This window comes from Cololabis saira, chromosome 11, assembly GCF_033807715.1.
Source record: "Cololabis saira isolate AMF1-May2022 chromosome 11, fColSai1.1, whole genome shotgun sequence".
Classification (NCBI taxonomy): domain Eukaryota; kingdom Metazoa; phylum Chordata; class Actinopteri; order Beloniformes; family Belonidae; genus Cololabis; species Cololabis saira.
This window is the reverse complement of record NC_084597.1, coordinates 12,300,373-12,321,205: the sequence shown is the minus strand read 5'-3', so window position 1 is coordinate 12,321,205 and position 20,833 is coordinate 12,300,373.

Genomic DNA, 20,833 nt, shown 5'->3' with positions numbered 1-20,833 from the left:
TCACCCATCAAATAAATAGGTTGTAAATACAGTCACCTCTGTGTAGGTGTGTTTTCATGGCGGGCAGTGGTAGAGGTTACAGAGGTGGCAGCGCTGAACTAGACAGTACTGTCTCTCTCAGCTCCGCTGAGCACAAGAAGACTCTTCATTCAAGGAATGTGTGTGTATGTCAGTGTGAATGCACGCGTGCATGTGTTTATATGTGGAATGTCTATGTGGTTTGTGTTTTTCCTTTACAGGTGGTTCTGTCCACTTGTTTGTGTTCCTGGTTCTGTCTCCTTCCTGTGTAAGGATGGTTAGGCGATGCACTGGGGGGTGGAAAATGGTCAAACAAGGCCCTCTGTCACTCAATCACATTCTGGCAACCTCTGTATTTCCATTTGTCTTCGGCTTACCTCTTTGTTTCCTCTTTTATGTCCACACACCAACTTGGGCGTTTCACTTTTGTCAGCTAATTCCTTTACCTCTGCCTACTTTCTGCTCCATCCTCAATATCTGTCTTTCTTTCTCTTTCTTTCTCCGTATCGTTGCTTCACCGCAAGCATTTCAAGTGCTGGCACACCAGAGAAGACAGCCACCCTGAAAACAGAGCCACAACCATAATGAGCATGTTGAGTTCTCATAATAACACCAGAATAACTTACTGGGGGAGACGAGCTCTTCTGGGGACAGGTTTGCAGACCGATCTAGCCTGCAGTGTCAACAGACAGAACTGCACTTGTTAATTTGTGAAATATGGAGTTAACGGTCCATTCTGTGTGTCATTTTTAGATTTTCTGCACAGTGTTTGCAATTTTGTTTGACTAATGAAGGTTGTCATGTGGTTGTAAAGTGCTACAATGATGAGTATTTCAGGTAAAATGTTCCTCCTTGTTCAGGGGTGGGGAAGGCATCACAAAAAGAAGGGTTGGGGGTTACATGCAGAACCTTTCTGTGTGGAGTTTGCATGGGTTTCCTCCGGGTACTCCGGTTTCCTCCCACAGTCCAAAAACATGCATGCTAGGTAAATTGATCATTCTAAATTGCCCGTAGGTGTGAGTGTGTCTGGTTGTTTGTGGGGACTGCGGGTGGAAACTATAATTTCTGCTAAACCCGGTGTATTTACACTGCTTAATGTAGTGTTCATGAATATGCATTGTCCCGTCTAAATAAACTTTGAAACACTTAGTGTATTTAGTCAAAATCTAAAAATGTCAGATTTTTCCTCTTTTTTATTCTGTGTTTACTTCCTTCTCTCCGAATGTCTCTACCTTACGACGGAGTATTAGGGCCAAACTAAGACAAAAAACATTAGAAATTACGAGAATAAAGTCATAATATAATGAGAATAAAGTCGTAAAATTACGAGAATAAAGTCGTAATGTTGCGAGAATAAAGTCGTAATAGAATAAAGTCGTAATATTATGAGAATAAAGTCGTAATATTACGAGAATAAAGTCGTAATATTACGAGAATAAAGTCGTAAAATTACGAGAATAAAGTCGTAAAATTACGAGAATAAAGTCGTAATATTATGAGAATAAAGTCGTAATATTATGAGAATAAAGTCGTAATATTATGAGAATAAAGTCGTAATATTATGAGAATACAATTTATGAGAAATCTAACAGGAAGAGCTTCTTCTCCCTGTGTTAAAATGAGGAATATTGAGCATCTTGTGAAGTTATATTTATATATTTATAATATATTACGACTTTATTCTCGTAATATTATGACTTTATTCTCGTAATTTTACGACTTTATTCTCGTAATATTATGACTTTATTCTCGTAATTTTACGACTTTATTCTCATTACATTATGACTTTATTCTCGTAATTTCCTTTTTTTGTTTTTTTGTTTGGCCCTAATACTCCGTCGTAGTACCTCTCATCAGTACCCTTGATAATTGTTTCCTGTGTCTTATTATTCATGCATTCCCTGATTGTGTCACCAGTTTCTTTCTCTCATTTTGATATTCTGCGTTGGCAGAATTTTTACTGTGGTAATAAAATACTTTATTTGTAATCCTGTTTCCTGTACCTCCTGTATTTTGATTCTCGTACTCCTGCATCACTGACATTGAGACCCTTTCAATGATTTCCACATGTTTTAGACTCAGTTTATTGTTATTGTATAAGAAAAATGAAAATAGTCAGACATTTCATCAGGTTTCAGACCCTGTATAATTATTTCCACAGTGCATTGCACTTCTGTGGGGGTTCTTGTAAACATTTTAAAACGACAGTAGACTTAATTTGTGCATAACTTTACTTACAAAACAAGAAGATACACATCTTTCTGTATAAAGTATCAGTCCATTGTGTATTTCATGGAGAAAAACCAAGCCAGGGGGTTAAAGGAAGTGTTGTAGTGATTGTGCAAAGTGTGCAAGTACATTTCTGCAGAGTAGAGACTCCATGGTTTGTGAAAGGAGACAAAAGCTCTTTGTAGATATGGCTGTCCACCCAAGGTCTGTTGGTCAGAAAGGTAACGAGTAAAACAATGATTGTGGACTTTCCATTGTGGATGTCGATGAGCCTTGCTGAAAAACGACCAGCAGCAACATTCCACCAATCAGGCCTCCTTGGTAGGCCAACCAAATGGAGCCAAAAAAAAAGCCCCAAAACTTCTAAACTGAATAAAAATGTGTTTATTTTATATGAAAAAACAAAATGCTTTGATTTAAAGTTTAAAGTGCTTTAATAGCATTTAACTTGCATGACTGTAGAGACAGACAACCATACTAGCAACTGAAATAGCCTCCTATTCTATGTATGTCCACAACAGCCAAGGTGTAGAATATAGCTACAGGTGAAGAATATGGTGTAAAAGTTAATTTATTTCAATAATTCAACTAGAATATGGTGTAAAGGTTAATTTATTTCAATAATTCAACTAGAATATGGTGTAAAAGTTAATTTATTTCAATAATTCAACTAGAATATGGTGTAAAAGTTAATTTATTTCAATAATTCAACTAGAATATGGTGTAAAAGTTAATTTATTTCAATAATTCAACTAGAATATGGTGTAAAGGTTCATTTATTTCAACAATTCAACCAGAATATGGTGTAAACGTTAATTTATTTCAATAATTCAACTAGAATATGGTGTAAAAGTTAATTTATTTCAATAATTCAACTAGAATATGGTGTAAAGGTTAACTTATTTCAATAATTCAACTAGAATATGGTGTAAAAGTTAATGAAAATACGGTACAAATCGTGTCCCGTATTAGTTCAATACGGGACGCAACATTTTTTTCTCAAATAAAGGACAATTCCGTATTTTACGGGACGGGTGGCAACCCTAACTACATCCCTGAATGAAAACCTCTTCCTGAGCACTCAGTATCCCACGGTTTACATTTCTATAAGACAATATTCCATGGATGTACTCTTTCTCTCTAAATTAAGCCTGAACTCGATTATTTTTTGCAATGTGAGAAATTGTGTCACAATGTGTCTAATAGGGTCATTTCTGAAGACTTGAAACCACCATTACTCTAACTAAGATTTAAGAGACAGGCCTGAGTAGTTATGCAAAGAAGATATTTCAATACTTTATTTTTACTGGAAGCTAAAAAAAAAGTCTTCTTTAAAATTATCATTGAAATATCATTTAAGTTTGATGGGGAAAAAAACCCTGTTTATTGAGTATGAATCAAATTCCGGAGTAACTGAGACCTGAAATAAATTACCTTGTTTGTTGACTTGTCACCATTTGCCAAATTATATTTCCAGCCATTACATTGTGGTTGCTTTATAGTGTCACTAGCCACATCCAATAGTCACTAAACTAACGTTTTTCAAAATTTTGAAGGATGTGTCTGGCTCTTTACTTTCTAAATGCTGTATTTTTCCACTCTCACCAGCTTAACCAAAGTAGTCAAAACTTTAGTAAAATGACAGAACCAAATCTAAATTCAAATCAGAAACTTTAACAGAAGAAAGAAAAATATTAAAACAAGGACAAAACCTCAAACCAAAAACCAAACATAACAGGAACCCTCTTGGTGTATATGGCTTTTTCTTCCTCATTGCTGGTTTATTTTTCTGCCAGCTCCAGAGTCCATTGGTTTGGATATGGAGTGAGTCCACAGCTGTGTGAGTATGAGCATAAAGAATTTACTGTACATACATATGTGTCAGAGAAATTGGCTGGATCAGATGCTGGGAAATTCCACCTTTAAAGTACCTTTCTCTGTAAACATGACACACCGACAGTATGTACAGTAGGAGAAGTGTTTTATTTATATTCTGGGCAAGTTCTTATGCAATTCAGCGCATAATGAATTCCCACATCAGCATGCAGTTCATCTTCTGATTAAATCCAGTTTCTGTTTCCGATTCTCCGATTATCATCTGTCAAACAGAGCTATAATTCATTATTATTCTGAACACAAGGCTCTGTATTGAATTTGGATTGGGCCACCAGAGACCAGGATAGTCTTAAGCAAAAACAGCAGGGTCCAGTGAAACCTGCTCTCTCTGGCATAAAAATCAGTGTCCAGATTCTAGTGAAGCCTTCTGTAAAAGGACTTCATTATGCTCTCAGAATATGAACTAGACAAATATTTGGCTTGGTCATTATGATGCTGTAGCCACTCCCCTCGTGGATCCAGGTTCTACACCAGCTGCAGTGTTTTAGTAACCCCCCCCCCCCAGTGGCCTGTGTCTCCTTCGTCATGCAAGTTGAATGGAAAGAAACAAAAGTGAAATAAAAACAACATACATTTTACTCAGAAGAAAAAAAAGTGTATTCAAAAAACAAGAGGAGAGAAGGGTGTGGTGGAATGGAGTAGCTCGATAAGAAGATTTTCCGTTTCTGTCACTCTTTAGTTTGTTTTGACATTATTTAAAAGTTGTCAAGTTTATCCATCTGACCATCTCCATCTGACCTCCAGATGAATGAATGAATGAATGAATTGAATGAATGAATGAATGAATGAATGAATGAATGAATGAATGAATGAATGAATGAATGAATGAATGAATGAATGAATTGTTTATTTCGGTTACATTACATTATTTGCAATTCAAACTGTGTGTGTGTGTGTGTGTGTGTGTAAATGACAAAACACTTTCATACAAGTTTACACTCATCAGTTTCACACAAAAAATAATAATAAACTCTGTAACCGAAAAAGGAATAGGCTGAAGCCAAAGCTTCTATTTGCCTACCCTGTACTTTCCAACAGAAAACCCAGATTATCTGCAATATGAAAAGAAACAAAAAGAGAAATTTCCCTTTAAATTGTTCTGCTTAACCAAATTATACTCCAATCATTTAGCATTGTAATCCTTAATTATTTAACTTTTCAATATTTTTTTTTTTAACAGATTCATCTGAACACATGTCTGTCATAAGGTGGATTGTGGTGATGAAATGCAGAAGAACATGAAGTGGCCAGAGTTACAAACAACATCTTTTAATACACAACAAAAAGGGTTGCATGGGCAGGTCGTCCAAAATGAGCGCACACACCTCCAGTACAAGAATACATTAAGAAAATCACAAGCTCGGAAACAGGAGGGGGTGATAGACAGCCAGGATATGAAACAGGACCCAAAACCCAAAGCAGGCAGAGTGACAGGACAATAAATAACAGCAGAGGCTGAAAAGACACAGGTGCAAACAATCAGGAGCGATAGAACAGGGGAGGACAGACTGGGACTTAAGAACCCAAAAAATAGGCATTCAAAATTCAACAGAAAATAGACCAGTGTTTCTCAATTTCAGTCCTCATTCCCCCCTGCCCTGCATGTTTTAGATGTAGCCTTGCATCAACACACTTGATTCTTATTAATGGTCTTTCATAGCTTGTGCTCAAGGTCTGCACAACTCTGTTGATGGCACAGGTACTTGTATCATTGGGTGATGAAGTAGGGGAGTATTTAAAACATGCAGGTTAGGGGAGCCCGAGGGCCGCAATTGAGAAACACTGAAATAGACCAACAAAATCAGAAAACCCTAGAAAGAGACAAAAAAAGAAAACAAATTCTAACCAGACACTAAGATTGGAATTAGATTGGATTTGACTTTATTGTCATTATCAAGTACAAATAAACAAAATTCAGTCATAAAAAGCAGCCTTGCTGAGAAAACAACACCAATTCAATGGTCCCGTCCAAGGTCAAGGTCAAGGTCAAATTTATTTATCGAGCACATTTAGGCCGCGTTCAGACTGCAGGCAAATCTGATTCATATCTGATTCCTTCTCATATCCGATTTTCAGGGCTGACTGTCCACACTGTTTTTAGCAAGTGTCCAAATCGGATCTGGCTCTGTTCAGACTGGGCCACATCATTGACTGATCCGACGGGTTGCTGTAGCAACGATGTCGGAGCGGAGGCGTCACCCAGCGCGTGTATTGTGTGAAAACATGTAATTGCAACATCAAAAACAATAACATTATGGAGCCAGCTCACATGCTGTTCCATACCTGTAAAGCTGGCATACACTGTGCAATATTTTAAATCGTTTGAGACTGCCCCATCTCACTCTAATCCTCCCGTCGGACCTCTGTGTAGGCTACTGGAACTCGAGGCTGGTTTTGGGGCAGGGGTGGGCTGTGCGTCCTGCCCACCCGATCAAAGGTTATGGGGATCCTTTATTTTTTATAATTTAATTTTTTTATATATATATAAAAAAAATCCCAAAATATCTGTACCATTTCTGATTGGGTCGGCACTGCGCATCATTTTAAGACATAACAATGAACGCATACCGCAAATGTTGTGTGATCGGCGGAGGGACCCGGCGTCCCAGCAAAATGAGAAACAGAGAAAAGTGTTCAGAACAAAACCACCAACAAACTAACAAACCAACCAACAAAGCTCAGAGTTAACAAAACGAACCAGCAATGAACAGCTGGCAGCTGATGAGCTGACGGGCTGCAGGTTCAGGCTCACAGCGCGACTGAAGGCTGATTTATGGTTCCGCGTTACACCAACGCAGAGCCTACGGCGTAGGGTACGCGACCCGCACCGTACGTGGAAATGCGGTCTTTTTTTCTGCTATTACACGATTTGTAATGTGAATTTGCAACACTTAAACTACAAATAATAGTTTTTGACGTGACATCAGAGATTGTACATGCTCTCTGCGAAAGGATGAGTAGCTCCACAACTGGAAATGGGCGGGTGGTTTGGAGCATGGGTCTGGGACAGTCATATCCGATCTGAGTGTTTGGAGCTGTTCAGACTGTGACGCATCTGCCCAAATGTGATATGAATGCGATATGAAACTACCTCCCGGATCTCATGCGGTTTGGGACTGTTCAGACTTCAAAAGAGTCATCCAGTTTCAATCTGGATGGGCTAAAAATCGGATATTGGCTGGCAGTCTGAACGCGGCCTTAAAAACAACCAGGTTGATCAAAATGCTTTACAATCAGATAATAATCAAATATAAATAATACTTTATAAGCAGAGAATATGATAAAAAGCATTTAAGAAACAATGAAACAATGTTGTGTACTCAGCAAGCGCAGGGCGAAGGGCAACAGTGGAAAGAAAAGTACTTCGTTTAACAGCAGGAAACTTCCATCAGAACCAGACTTAGGAAAGTTCGCCATATACCTCATTTGGTCGAGTGGGACCAGGGACTGAGATGCCAATAAACTAAACCACAAGGTCACAAGCTCTGGGAATGAAAAATGAGAAACATAAAGTTAATGATTGCGATAATGGCACGGATATACTTAGAGATTAAAAAGAAAGTGAGAGTGAGTAAAGGTGCTAGGTGCGTTATGGGATGTTACCAGTGGTCTAGCCCAGTGATTCTTAACCATACGGCGCCATCTAGTGGGCCGTGAAAGAAAATCAGTTTTGTACGTGTGGGCCGCGAGGGCCGCGGGACTGCAAAGCAACTCCCGACCAAATGAGGAGAAGAAGACCCTCAGCTAGCTGTACGTGTAATAGTAAGAGAAATGGTGTGTATTTATAGAGAAAATCCTTCATTTTGCACAGAGTACGTTTAGATCCGCCAGGATCAGGGATCGATTACTTGGGTCTGCGCCCAGAGCGAGCGAGCGCGGCGGGATCATTTATCCCGGCGCGTCCCCGCGGCCGGGGAGGTCGGTGCCGCTCGGGCTCACCAATGAGCACCTTCACATGTGCATGAGATTCTGACACCATCCAGACCAGATTTAAAGTCCTGTCAGGAGAAATTAGAGCTCAGTTCTCTCACTGAACGACAGAAAGTGGGGACATAAGATTAAGGGGAAGAAATAAAAACTGCAAAACTGTTCAATTGTTAAGATGTGTTTATATTCATTTATTATAAAAATGTGTTGAGACAATTAACAAAGAAAAGGGGAAATTCAAACTGCTGGTAAAGAAATAAAATAAGATAGCATTTGGAAAATAAAATAAAATCTATTTTATTTTTAAGAGAAAAAAATATGTGTAATTGAAGTTACACATGTTAATGGGCAAATATGTACTTTTTTAATATAACAGTCAGATGCAGATGTTGATACAACTATGAGGCTACTTGAATATATATATATATATATATATATATATATATATATATATATATATATATATGTATATATATATATATATATATATATATTTATTATGATGTTCTGGACCTTCGCTTGAGTAAATTTTCTCTAAATGGACCTCTTAAAGTTGAATACCCCTGCTATACAGTGTTAATATTTAACGGGCCCCGGGCCACTCTGTACTGAAAAAATTGGGCCCCAAGGTCAGAAAGGTTAAGAACCCCTGGTCTAGCCCTATATAGCAGAACAACTACAAGGATGTCTCAAGTTCGTCTGAACAAGCCCCTAAATATCAGTTTTATGAAAAATAATGTTTTTAATCTTCATCTTAAAGGTAGAGGGGATGTGTCTGTCCCCCAAACATCCACTGGGAGTCAGCTGCACAGGTAAGGATCCTAATAACTGCAAGATCTGCCTCCCATTCTGATGTAATCTAAGAATTGAACTGTACAATTTGCTTATTGTTTTCTAATAGAAATTTACTTTCACAATTAAGTTGTATACATTTCCTGTGTTAATAGCATTTGCAAGAATAGAGCATTTTCCACTTTCAGATTATTCTCAAACAGCCTCCTGCTTATATGGGTGAGAGACTTCAGAGATCTCAGTCGATGCTTAACGGTGCTGTATTATCGTTTTTTGTTGTTTCAAATATATCTAAGCAACATTCCCACATCTTTTGCACCTTCAGACACTGTGAAAAACTGAAATAGAACAAAAATAAATCAACATTTCTCTATATGAGTACTCTAAAAGTGTTTAAAGGAGACATATTATGGCATTTAATGTATATTTTAAACAGGCCTTGAATGTCTTAAAAACAATCTAAAGCTTGTTTTTTCTACATAAATCAGAAATTCAGCCTCTGGGCCCTGTCTATAGTTTTACAGATAATAAAGCCTTTTTCTGTGGCTCATTTTCAGGGCGGTGGGGGCTATGATAATGAGGCTCTGCGCTGATTGGCTGCTTGAATGACGTGTAGCAGGGGAGGGAACAAAGCGTCGCTCCGGGGAGAAGAGCAGCTGCTGCGTAGCAAAGCATGTCCACAGTTCTGCGTTAAATCGACGCGGAACCATAAATCAGCCTTTAGTCACCTCGTCTTCACACAGGAAGATTGAATTTAATTCTAAACAGGTACACCACAGTTATTTACTCCGATTCCTCATCATTTCACTTCTTATGTTACAAGACAAATGAATCATGTTAACTGTAAAGAAATCACAACACTGAAATGTCACAAATGGCAACTTTATTGTTAAAATATATAAATAAAATGTATGCACTATTGCTGGCTCAAGGAAGGGCCGCGCGTCTTCTGAATGTGAACAGCTCCAGGTGCTTGAAAGATCTGAAACCACAGAATAAAAATGTATTACGGTACTAATAGAGCCGCCGGCTCCCCCGGAACTCCTGGTTCGGCGGTCCGAACCCGGAGCTCCTCGACGGTCCGGTCCGTGAGCAGCCCCCGCAGCTCCGTATGCGGCGCCGGGGCTCCGGAGCTAAGCTAAATACTTAGCCCATGCAAAGATCATACAAATATAAATGACATAAAAAAACCTAACTTACCGCTGACTCGTGTGCAGTTACCGGGTCCGTGCTGTTGGAACTGATCCTTTTATAAGGGTAAGTGTCGAAGCAAAAACCTCATTTCTACTCTCCCTCGCTGTTCAAACAGCCACCGCTTGTAAACAATGGCTGCAGCTCGAGCGGCTGAGCTGGTTGTGGGCGTGGTTTCAGCAGCGGAGGAGACCGAGGGCGTGGTTTGCATTTTGGTGACGTAAAGAAAATGCACAAATCCAAACGGCTCACAGAAACCACATGACACTGGGGGACTCTGTAAGGTGGGGGAGAGCAGACCTTGCAGATTTTCATGGGGTATCATCTTTCCTGTGTTGGCAGGGTGAGGGGAGACCACTTTATATATGTTAAAACAAGAAAAAACTTGTTTTTCATAATAGGTCCCCTTTAAATACAAAATCATATGATCATTTCTCCTAACTTACCTGTCCGTCCAGTGGGTGTCACAACAGTCCGTGCCTTGTCATGTTTCGGTGGCTGCTCTTGAGGAATTCTTTGGTAGGTCATCCTGATAATCTTACATCATTAAAGGGGGGGCGGGGGTCATGCCAAGGGAGTGTCCAAGTAAATGCCAAAACCAAAGATTTTCCAGCATAACATTGCTTTGTAACAAGATTATCTATATTGCACTGCCAATTTTGGATCTAAATCTAACAACTAGACATTTAAACCCATTTCACAGCAATCAGTGGACGCGCGAAGATAAGCAAAGTGAATTTATCAGCACTTATTAAGAGCACTTGTACAGTTTTTCTTTCATCAGGATCAGACAGTTCCTTAATTTTAGACTAATCTTTAAAACTAAAAAGATATTTGGGAAAAACATCAGTTTTGCTAATATTAAATCCATTAATTTAATAAACAACAATTTATCCCAAGTATTGTACATATCTAAATACTGTGTGGTTACACATCAGTGTGAACTTGTATAGCTGCATTGTTCAAATGTGGTGTGTCTACTTTTGAAACTGTCCTGTAAAGCAAAACCATCCAACGCCAGTGCCTGTGTCCGGGAATCACTTTCAGATGTTTCTCATACTGGGATATTACCGACTCACTGTGGCTGTTGTTACTGCAGGAAATTGGAGAATTTTCCTATAGAGACGATTAATGGGCCATATGACCCTGTGTCCTGTCCACACCAACAGGACGACTTCCTGTTCAGGACTGTGACACAAGCCGTCACCTTAGGAATGGCATGAGTGAATGCTCCTTCTTTTATTAAAGAGACCCTAACTTGCAGCCTCGTGTCCTTACGCAGCAAAATGTGGCTTACTTTTCTCAGCCCCAAGCACTGGGCTTTCCATTCATGAGATCTCTGTCATATCTCAAGATTTTCTGATAAGAAGATTATGATTGCTTTCCTTTTTAAAAAAAAAAATTGGATTTCTTTTAGTAAAACAAGCCCAAAGGCATAATGTGTTCATTCCCTCTCAGCTTTGAATCATTGCATCCCAGGACGAATAAATGTGATTATTCATCAGAAAACTCTTTGATAAGGAGGTTCTGATGCTTTTATGAGGCGGTTTATGAGTTATCCCACCACCGTGAATTGACTCGTTCGACTCCAGCAGAGCACAACCAGGACCAGACTGGCAATACCCCAACCGTGTTGCAAAACGTTACTCCTTGTTTTAGCTGTTTTTCCTTCTTTCTCTTTCGTGACACTACGTTACTCACGATCTTCCATATGCCATAGGTGGAGGCCAAGTTTGCAAGGGGAAGGAGTGGAACCTTTATCCTTTCTGTAAGTCCACCAAAACCTTCTCAGCAAAAGCCCGTAGGGCTATACAATAAACATTTCATTTCCTCTGGCAAGTAATAGGAAGGCTTAAGCGATGTAAAAAGGCAGAAATAGCCACAGAAAAATTCTTGTCATTCTGTTTCTTGGGCTAGAGTCATTCCTGTACTTACATAGTCTGAATCTCTGAATGAGTTCACGTAACTCATTGCAAAAGGATAGAGCTGCCTTATTTTAAAGAGAGTGGGGCGGGAATATTAAAATCAAAGTCAGCTCATGATAAAAAGCATCTCCTCTTGGCAAAGTATTTATCACTGAGTAACTCACAATGAAGCATTTATCATGGCGTATTAACTGTTTTCCATCGCTCATCTTGAGATGCCAAAGAAGAAAGGTAAAGCTGAATTAAAACAATCAACAAAAGCTTTCATGTTAAAACCATTTAATAGGACTTCTACGTCAAAAATGCCATGAAAATCTTTTCTTTTTTTTAACTTAAACTGTGCACGCTTTGAACTAAAGAGTACAGAGCAAAGCCAAGCTACACATCACAAAGTACTAGAATAAAGGCCACACATTTTTTCAAACCTCTCGTTTTAGAAGGGTAAATATTGGTTAAACACTCGTCTTCTACTTTTTTTCTCCCCACTTCTCTTCCATCATCTTGAAACCAATACTCTCTCTGCATATAATTTTGAAAAATAATAAGGAAGCCACCCCTTCCCACAAACATATATCTTGTTAAAGTTAATGATAGTTAATAATAACTGTGCACCACATATTTAAAGAAAGAAGAGAGATGTTTCTCATCTAAATCAAAGTAGAATGCCACATTAGCATGAGAAAAAGTAGCACAAAGAAAACTTGACAGACATGGCGTGTTAACTTCTCTGCAGCCGTTAAACAAGATGTTTCTTTTGCTTCTATACTGAATGTTCATTTATTAACTTTTGCCTGCTTATTTTACATTTTTGCAGCCTAAAGTGGGTGTGGGGCCAAAAGTGGGTGGTGCATGAGCTGCAAGATAAGTCGCTCAGAAAAGAAAAAAAAATTAAAAACTTGCAGTAATAAATAAGAAGCATGTGTGTTCTTAAGTCAAAATCATCCATCAAGTTTAAGACCCAGATAATCTCTCACTGTCAGACACAATATTTCAGTTTATGATATGTTTGAATATTTCTATGTGCTTTGATGATTTGATTTTCCGTTCCCAGACCCTGAAACAGCTCACCTTCTTTACTTTTTTTATGCTTCAGCAGGTCTTCACTGCTTTTATGGCAGTATTGGCACTAAGTCAAAAGCATTTTAACACTGTTTGAGGAAAAAATATTTCTGAGGCTGAGAAACGTCTGATACCTTACGAGCCCCAGTCACATGAATCGAATAGTGTTAGTAAGGTAAAAGTAAAAGTATCTGCCATCCAGGCTGTTTCGCCTCTTTCTAGACTTTATATTACAATGATCAAAAGCTGCATTTTTAAAATTATAATGAAAAGATGAGAGCATTTATTGTCATAGTCACCATAGCCTACAATTTATGTGGCTAAGTTTACAGCGTGGCGCTTCCTAGAGAGGCACTTCTCCACGGCGTATGCTGTGCCATGGGGCTCTGCCTACAATATGTTTTCAGCTTATTCTTTGTATTAAGCATGCACAAGCAGTCAGTAGGCCGGAAAATGAATTATACTGTGTTGCAGGCAAGTAACAAAAGAAAAACACAAACTACAAGATACAAATCTTAAACAGAACAGGTACAGTTTTCTCAAGGGTGTGTTAGTAGAGCTTTGTTCCTTTGCAAACATTTTACATACACAAAAGCTTAAGGTCAGAAAATAACCATTTCATTAAAACTTAATAAAGCTGACATTTGTAGCAGGTCAACAATTAAAGCTTTTCCTCCTCTCTGGCCAGATAAATACAGGAACCATCCACGTAGTGGCAGTGTGCATATTACTCTAACAGATTGTTACACCCAACACACATTACCATTTCATCCCTAGCCAAAATACATAGAAGCAATGATAATGCTTAGGTTTCCCGGCTGTACCTGCTGTGTATTTATGTTTTAAACACAGACATTGTCCTTCCTGGCATTAAACTATCATGCAGTGCGAGCAATAGCTGGATATTGAGGGAATAAAATGTTTTCTTCAGACTCTGTGTTTATTGTTTCTGGATAAATGAGAACTCACCCCTAATTCTGTAGTTTCTAATCTAACAGGTTATCATTGCCCTTAGCTGCCTTTTATTTCCATCTTCAAGGTCTGACAGTTGAGTTTTGGCATGTCCATGTCTCCAGTTGGTGAATGATGAGCTTTCTGGTTTACATTATACATTTAGCCTCCCAAGCAGCAGGACTTTAGGCAGTATCCCTCTGTTTACTGACCACTTTGGTCCATATTGACTTAGAATATCTTGAAACTATTTTTGCTTGGAGTGATGCTTTGCACAACCAGTGACAGTGCACAGCAAATTAATCATGCTGAGTTTAGTGATCCTCTGACTTTACAGCTGTCATTGAGGATCGCCATTAAATATGCTACTAATATTAGAAGTTCCTAGTCCTGAGCTGTGACACAGCACAAGTCCCAAGCAGATCACTGGAGCTTTCAGGAATTTACAGACACATCAGTCACATTGCTGCTCACACATGTACTTGGAGGAGATTGGCCATTGGAGATGCATATTTGCAACTGCAACATCTGGCTCAACCTTACAGGAAATAAGATAAATGGTGCAAGGTGGAAATTGTTAGGTTTTGGTGATAATACACCAGTAACAGCAGACAACTTTGATAACTTTTTTTGGTTGATATAAAATATCCACAATATCCCAGAGTAAGTGGAAAGCACTTATGCCACAGAAAAGTGAATAAAGCAGAAACTCTTAGTGCTACACACACTTACAATGGAGAATCTACAGCATTCACACACATTGGTAAAGCTCACATTTTTTTTATGTAATTGGGGTCAGGCGAAGTGATCTCTGCAAGAAGTTCCCCTAAATATGCCCCAAAAGTCACCAAATATTACACGCAAGCCAGGCCTGGCAAAAAAATTGATAATTAATGGTTTGCATTAATGGGCGTGGCCTAATGGCTCAACAGCGCCCCCTAGAAAACTTTGTGCCTCAAGCCCCACCATACGGGTTGACGTACAGTACATGCACGAAAATCGGTACACACCTGTATCATGTCGCACCTTAAAGAAAAGTCTCTTGGCGCCATGGCCGAAACTGAACAGGAAGTCGGCCATTTTGAATTAATCGTGTAATTTTGGCGAAATTTATGCCATTTCTTCAGCCGCTTCTTCGCCCAAACCGTAACGTGCACCCAGGTGTGTTATACATCAAAAATGTGCGTCTCCATCCTGCGACACCACGCATTACTTTCCTCTTTCAAAAGTGTTACCGTGGCGACGCTAGACGCCAAAAGGCGCGCTTGCCCGTCATGTGATTGGTCCATATTTGATAGTTCTCCAAAAGTCACCAAATTTTGCAAGCAAGCCAGACTTGGCGATAAATTTGATATTTCATGGTTTGCATTAATGGGCGTAGCCTAACGGCTCAACAGCGCCTCCTAGAATACTTTTTTCTGCTATAACTTTTGAATGGTTTGACATAGGAAGTCGTGGGTGGTGTCATGGGACTCTGTAATGAGTCCTTAAGCTTCGTTGGCCTTAATTAGCCCCGCCCCTTCTTCTGATTGGTTGTCCCGATTTTCTGCTATAACTTTGGAATGGTTTGACATAGAGAGTCGTGGGTGGTGTCCTCAGATTCTTTATGGAGTCCTTGACCTTCATTGACCAGAATTAGCCCCACCTCTTCTTCTGATTGGTTGTCCCTTTTTTCTGCTATAACTTTTGAATGGTTTGACATAGGAAGTCGTGGGTGGTGTCTTTTCTGATATGCTTATGGGGGGCGGTGGCTTTTTTTTCTTTTTTTCTTCCTTTTTTTCATGTGGCAGCAAACACTTATAATTGTGACCCAAATAAAATATGTACATTAATGGGAACATATTATGACTCAAAAGTATTCTCAAAAGTTTACACAATGAGCTCTGAAGTCTTAATATGCAGTCATATGTGAGACATGTATTGATCAAAATACCTCTGAGGTAGGTCTGAAATGCAGAATTAACAGCACAAGAAACCATATTATCTTTAGAATTGTTAATGGTTATAACTGAATGGTTATACTCCTTTAGAGCTCAGAAGTAAAGCTCATGACTCAAGACAGCAAGCCGTCTGACGTCACAGAGTGAAATAAAGCTATCACCCTAAAGGTCATTTCAGGAACTGCATGTTTTTGGACCAGTGGTTGGATTTATTTATCAAAAGTGGTTTATAGCGGTCAGTTTTAGAGGGTGGAGTCAGCCTCTCCACTCCACTCCAATCCCATCTTTAATGAGTTGCATCTCTTCATAAATTGGTGTTAAAAAATAAATATGTGCCGCCCACCTCTGAGGTGCAGTATGTGAAACATGCTGTGAAGTTAAGTCGAGATAACAATGGGCTGAATAATTCTCTAAATACGCTAAATATTTAGATAAATCTAAATAGCTGACATTATGAGAAATAATCAGAGCTTTCTCAGACCCACCAGATTAGACTCAGTACCTACTTGCTCCAAACTCCTTCCTGCTTGTGTTGCAAATGAGGCATTTTGTATATATGCATGAAAAGCGCTATATAAACGAAGTTTGAATTGAATTGAAGTTAAAAACCATACCGAATAAATATATATATATATACATATACCATCAAATTTATGAAATTATGCAATTTCTTGGTTCCAGATTCAAAATTAGATTGAATTATATATATATATATATACATATATATATACATATATATATATATATATATATATATATATATATATATATATATATATATATATATATATATATATATATATATATATATACATATATATATATATATATACATATATATATATATATATATATATATATATATATATATATATATATATATATATATATATATATATATATATATAGCACATTTTGTTAATTTTTAATATAAATTTACATTTTGATTCCATTTTTAGTTTAGCTGTTTTTAGGATCACTCGTACACAGTGTAAATCCTTTCGCCTTTGTCTTCTTGAAGGTTTTCTACATTCAGAGGTTTGGATTTACATCCAGAAATCCTACGTATCTGAAAGCCTTATGGTCTAAACTTCAAAAACCTGACCTCCACTAATCATTTCTTTATCACATTATGAACCCAAGAAGCTGGAAACAGGCTTTGTCTTGGTGTGGGTGTGGAACACCACATGATTTTAGTTTTATGACCAGCAAACTGTCACTTAGAGGTGGCCATAGGAGGGAGACATTTATTTTAAAAAGCCATCTCACTACAGCCAATTGTCAGGGAGATTTCTTTTTTTTTTTTTTTTACCTTGTCTGCACACATATCAATGATTGATACCATGCTGGTAAAAACCTAAGGCATATATATGTGCATTGTTACTACCGTATATTTAATATATGTACATATATATACGCATACATACGCATACACATACATATATACACACATATGACCTTTTTTGGGGGGGGGTTTGTGTGGCTGTGTGTGTGTGTGTGTGTGTGTGTGTGTGTGTGTGTGTGTGTGTGTGTGTGTGTGTGTGTGTGTGTGTATGTATATGTCTGTGTGTGTGTGTGTGTGTGTGTGTGTGTGTGTGTGTGTGTGTGTGTGTGTGTGTGTGTGTGTGTGTATGTGTGGCTATGTGTGTGTGTGTGTGTGTGTGTATGTGTGTGTGTATGTGTGCGTGTATATGTATATGTGTGGCTATGTGTGTGTATGTATGCATGTATGAATACATATATATGTGTGTGTGAGTGTGTGAGTGTGTGAGTGTGTATATATCTATGTGGCTATGTGTATGTATGTGTGTGGATATGCGACAAAACCATAAAGCATGCATATAATTATCAGGGGTGTTCTCTGTGCACTGTGAGCAGATGTTAGAGGTGACAAAGCCCATCTGGAACATCCTTTGTCCTGAATAATGTATTCTATGAAGAACTTTGTACTGTATAAGTTGTAACTTTGGGTTCTTAGTCATAGTGAAAGTATTTAAACATATTTGTGACCAAGAAATCTGGTCGGTATTAAGAGAGAGATCCGCCTCCCACCTGGAGATCGGGAGAGAGACTGAATTATCTATTTTAGACACTAACCTGTAAAGTTTTGATAACAACCTTAGAGTGCGCAGGTTCAATAATTCTATTATCCTGGGAAGTTGTAGGTCTGATTGGTTAAGTTAAAGGAGCTTGAGGCTCCTTTTAAGAAATTAGACTCTCTAGCGCCACCCTTCACCACGACGGCCGTTGGGGGTACTGCAACCAACAGTGAAGCCGGCACGGGAGAACGGGGAGAACGCGCATGCAGCGTCATGTGACGTCACATCCGCAGCCCAGCATGGGAAATTCGGGACCGAATTGCAGCACATTTTGCAGCACACAGCCTGTTCAAGGCAAAGGAGAGATACACTAGAGGGATCATTCTTTTGGGTTTGGAACGCTTCATCTGACATTATTACTAGAAAACTTAAAATGTATACAGATTTTTTTCATAAATTCTGCCACAATCCGGCCTCAGGCTCCTTTAAGTTAAGTTAAGTTAAGTTTATATGTTTTATTTATTATGGCCTTAAGTTGTTGGTATTCTAAAAATGTATTACTGCTAATTCCATATTGAACAGTAAGGGCCTGATTTACTAAGATCCTAAATAAAGAGTACTAAATTGCGTGTGCACTGAAAAAGTTTGCGCGTGCTGTTGTTGTGTGTTTTGCGGGTGATCAACTAAGAATGCTTGCGCAATTGATAACAGGTGCAAACCGCAGTATTTAAATGAGGTGTTGCGTGTCTTACGGTTTGCGCCATGGAGAGTTTGGATGGAAAGCAGGATAGTCGCAAGCGCAAAATGAAATTTGACGAGTTGGAGTTAGAGATATTAGTGGAAGAGGCAAATAAACACATTCATGAACTACAGCAAAGAAATTTAAACATTACCAAAAGAAACGCAATATGGGAGAAAATCTGCGATAGAATAAATGCAGTTGGTAAGACAAAAAGAACGGCAGATGAGGTTAAAAGAAGGTGGCAAGATATAAGGCGAAGAACTAAAGAAAAAGTGGCCTTTAATAAAACTTCGGCAAAGACTCTCTCTCTGCGTATTCTTTGATTTTGGCGATGTCGCCTCTGTTGTGCCCTATTCAGCACCCCTGCCGTGAAAAGCACCCCCTCGTCGACATATATTACCCACAGATCTCTTATTCACGAGTAAATGTCAAAAAGGACTAAATGCTCATGTTTAATTTACTACAAATGACAACGTACACACAATGACAAAAATTATATTCTCATTCCGTGTCACGTTCTGTTTAGCGTCCAGTTTTGTGTTAATGATTCATGTTTAAATGCGCTCATGGATTCCACAATAGTCGTACTTTCCCACAATCACAGTCACAGATAACAAAAATCGGGTAAATGGTTATTGATGTCATTAATTAATAGCCTGCTTACTGTGTTGTCTTCCATAATGTTTGTAAATATATATAATATAAACTCCTAAGTATGTGTTTGTGTGAGTGTGTATGAGGGGGTGCTTTTCACGGCAGGGGTGCTGAATACGGCACAACGCCACAATAACAGCAGCCATCGGTGCGTAATGCTGGGCAGATTAGCACCTTCCTTTCGAACGTATTAAATACAGACGCAATCACAATAACAATAACTTTCTGGCTTGGTAAATCTCATTGCGTGTGGTAAATGAACCTATTTGCATTTTCCCCTCCCAGTATTTAGCGCTTTCTGACGGGTACGCCCCATATTGATTATTCATCAGGGCCAAAGTACTAAATGAACAGCGTGTGCTATTTTGCTCATTTGAGAGGCGCAGTCCTCTTTGCACGCTGTTAGTAGATCAGCTTGCACATTGGTTTGCGGGTGATGTCAAGTTTGCACACGTTTTTACGCACGCAAACCTTTAGTAAATCAGGCCCTCAGTGTATTAAAAGGTACAAACTGTCCTATGATTACATGCTGTAGATACCGTATTCCTTGATCTCTCCATTGAGCAAAGTTTACCATCTTTTTATCATTTTTCAGGATATCTGGGTTGTTAGGGAGATTTCAAATGTCTCTCTGGATCCACGCATTGATTGTGCTTTTTGAATAATATTTTATATTCAACAGAAATTTGCCCTGGGGTATTTAGACTTCCCTGTGTTTCATCTCATCTAACTTCTGGGATATTTTTAAGACATGACATCATTTCTCCCTGTGATCCCCTAAGTGGTAATAACACACCATCTGCAGGTAGGGAGTGAACTGGTCTTTATGAGAAAACAGTGTCCACACTAATGACAGACATTGTGATTATCCTCCAAACAAACAATCTCTCAGCACTCATAACTTCCTTTGTGCTGAACTGGACTTCCAATGGCCGGGTTTCCCAGATCAGTTAAGTAGTTCTTAACAGCGAAAGACTTCTTTCAAACCCTCTTAAGGAGCCTGTGAAAGAAAATCGCGTTTCCCAGAGTCGCTCTTAGCTTAAGTATCTCTTTCATTAAGAAGGAAATGAAAGATGCTGCTGACCCAGTCTTTACAACCATCTTAGTGAACAAAGACTCACAGATCCAGCCGCGTCAGGCAAAACAATATTACACCAAGCAATGAGATATTAAAACAATGCACCCCGCACAAGTTTTGATCTATTTTATACTTTAGATTTATATTGTTTAGCATTTATTGGTGACAGCAAAGGGGGAAAAAAAAGAAAAATAAGGAATAACAAGTGTGTTCCTGTATATGCTTTATGCATTACGCACAAATAAAACGATCATCATGAATATCATTTATTTGATGATTTGGCTGCTATACATCATGTTCTCGCTGCAAATCAACCGCGTCACCGTGCGCGAAGCAGAACTGTTTTTATGAACGCATTCGTGCGTCAGCACTTCAGTCTCCTGGACGTGTGT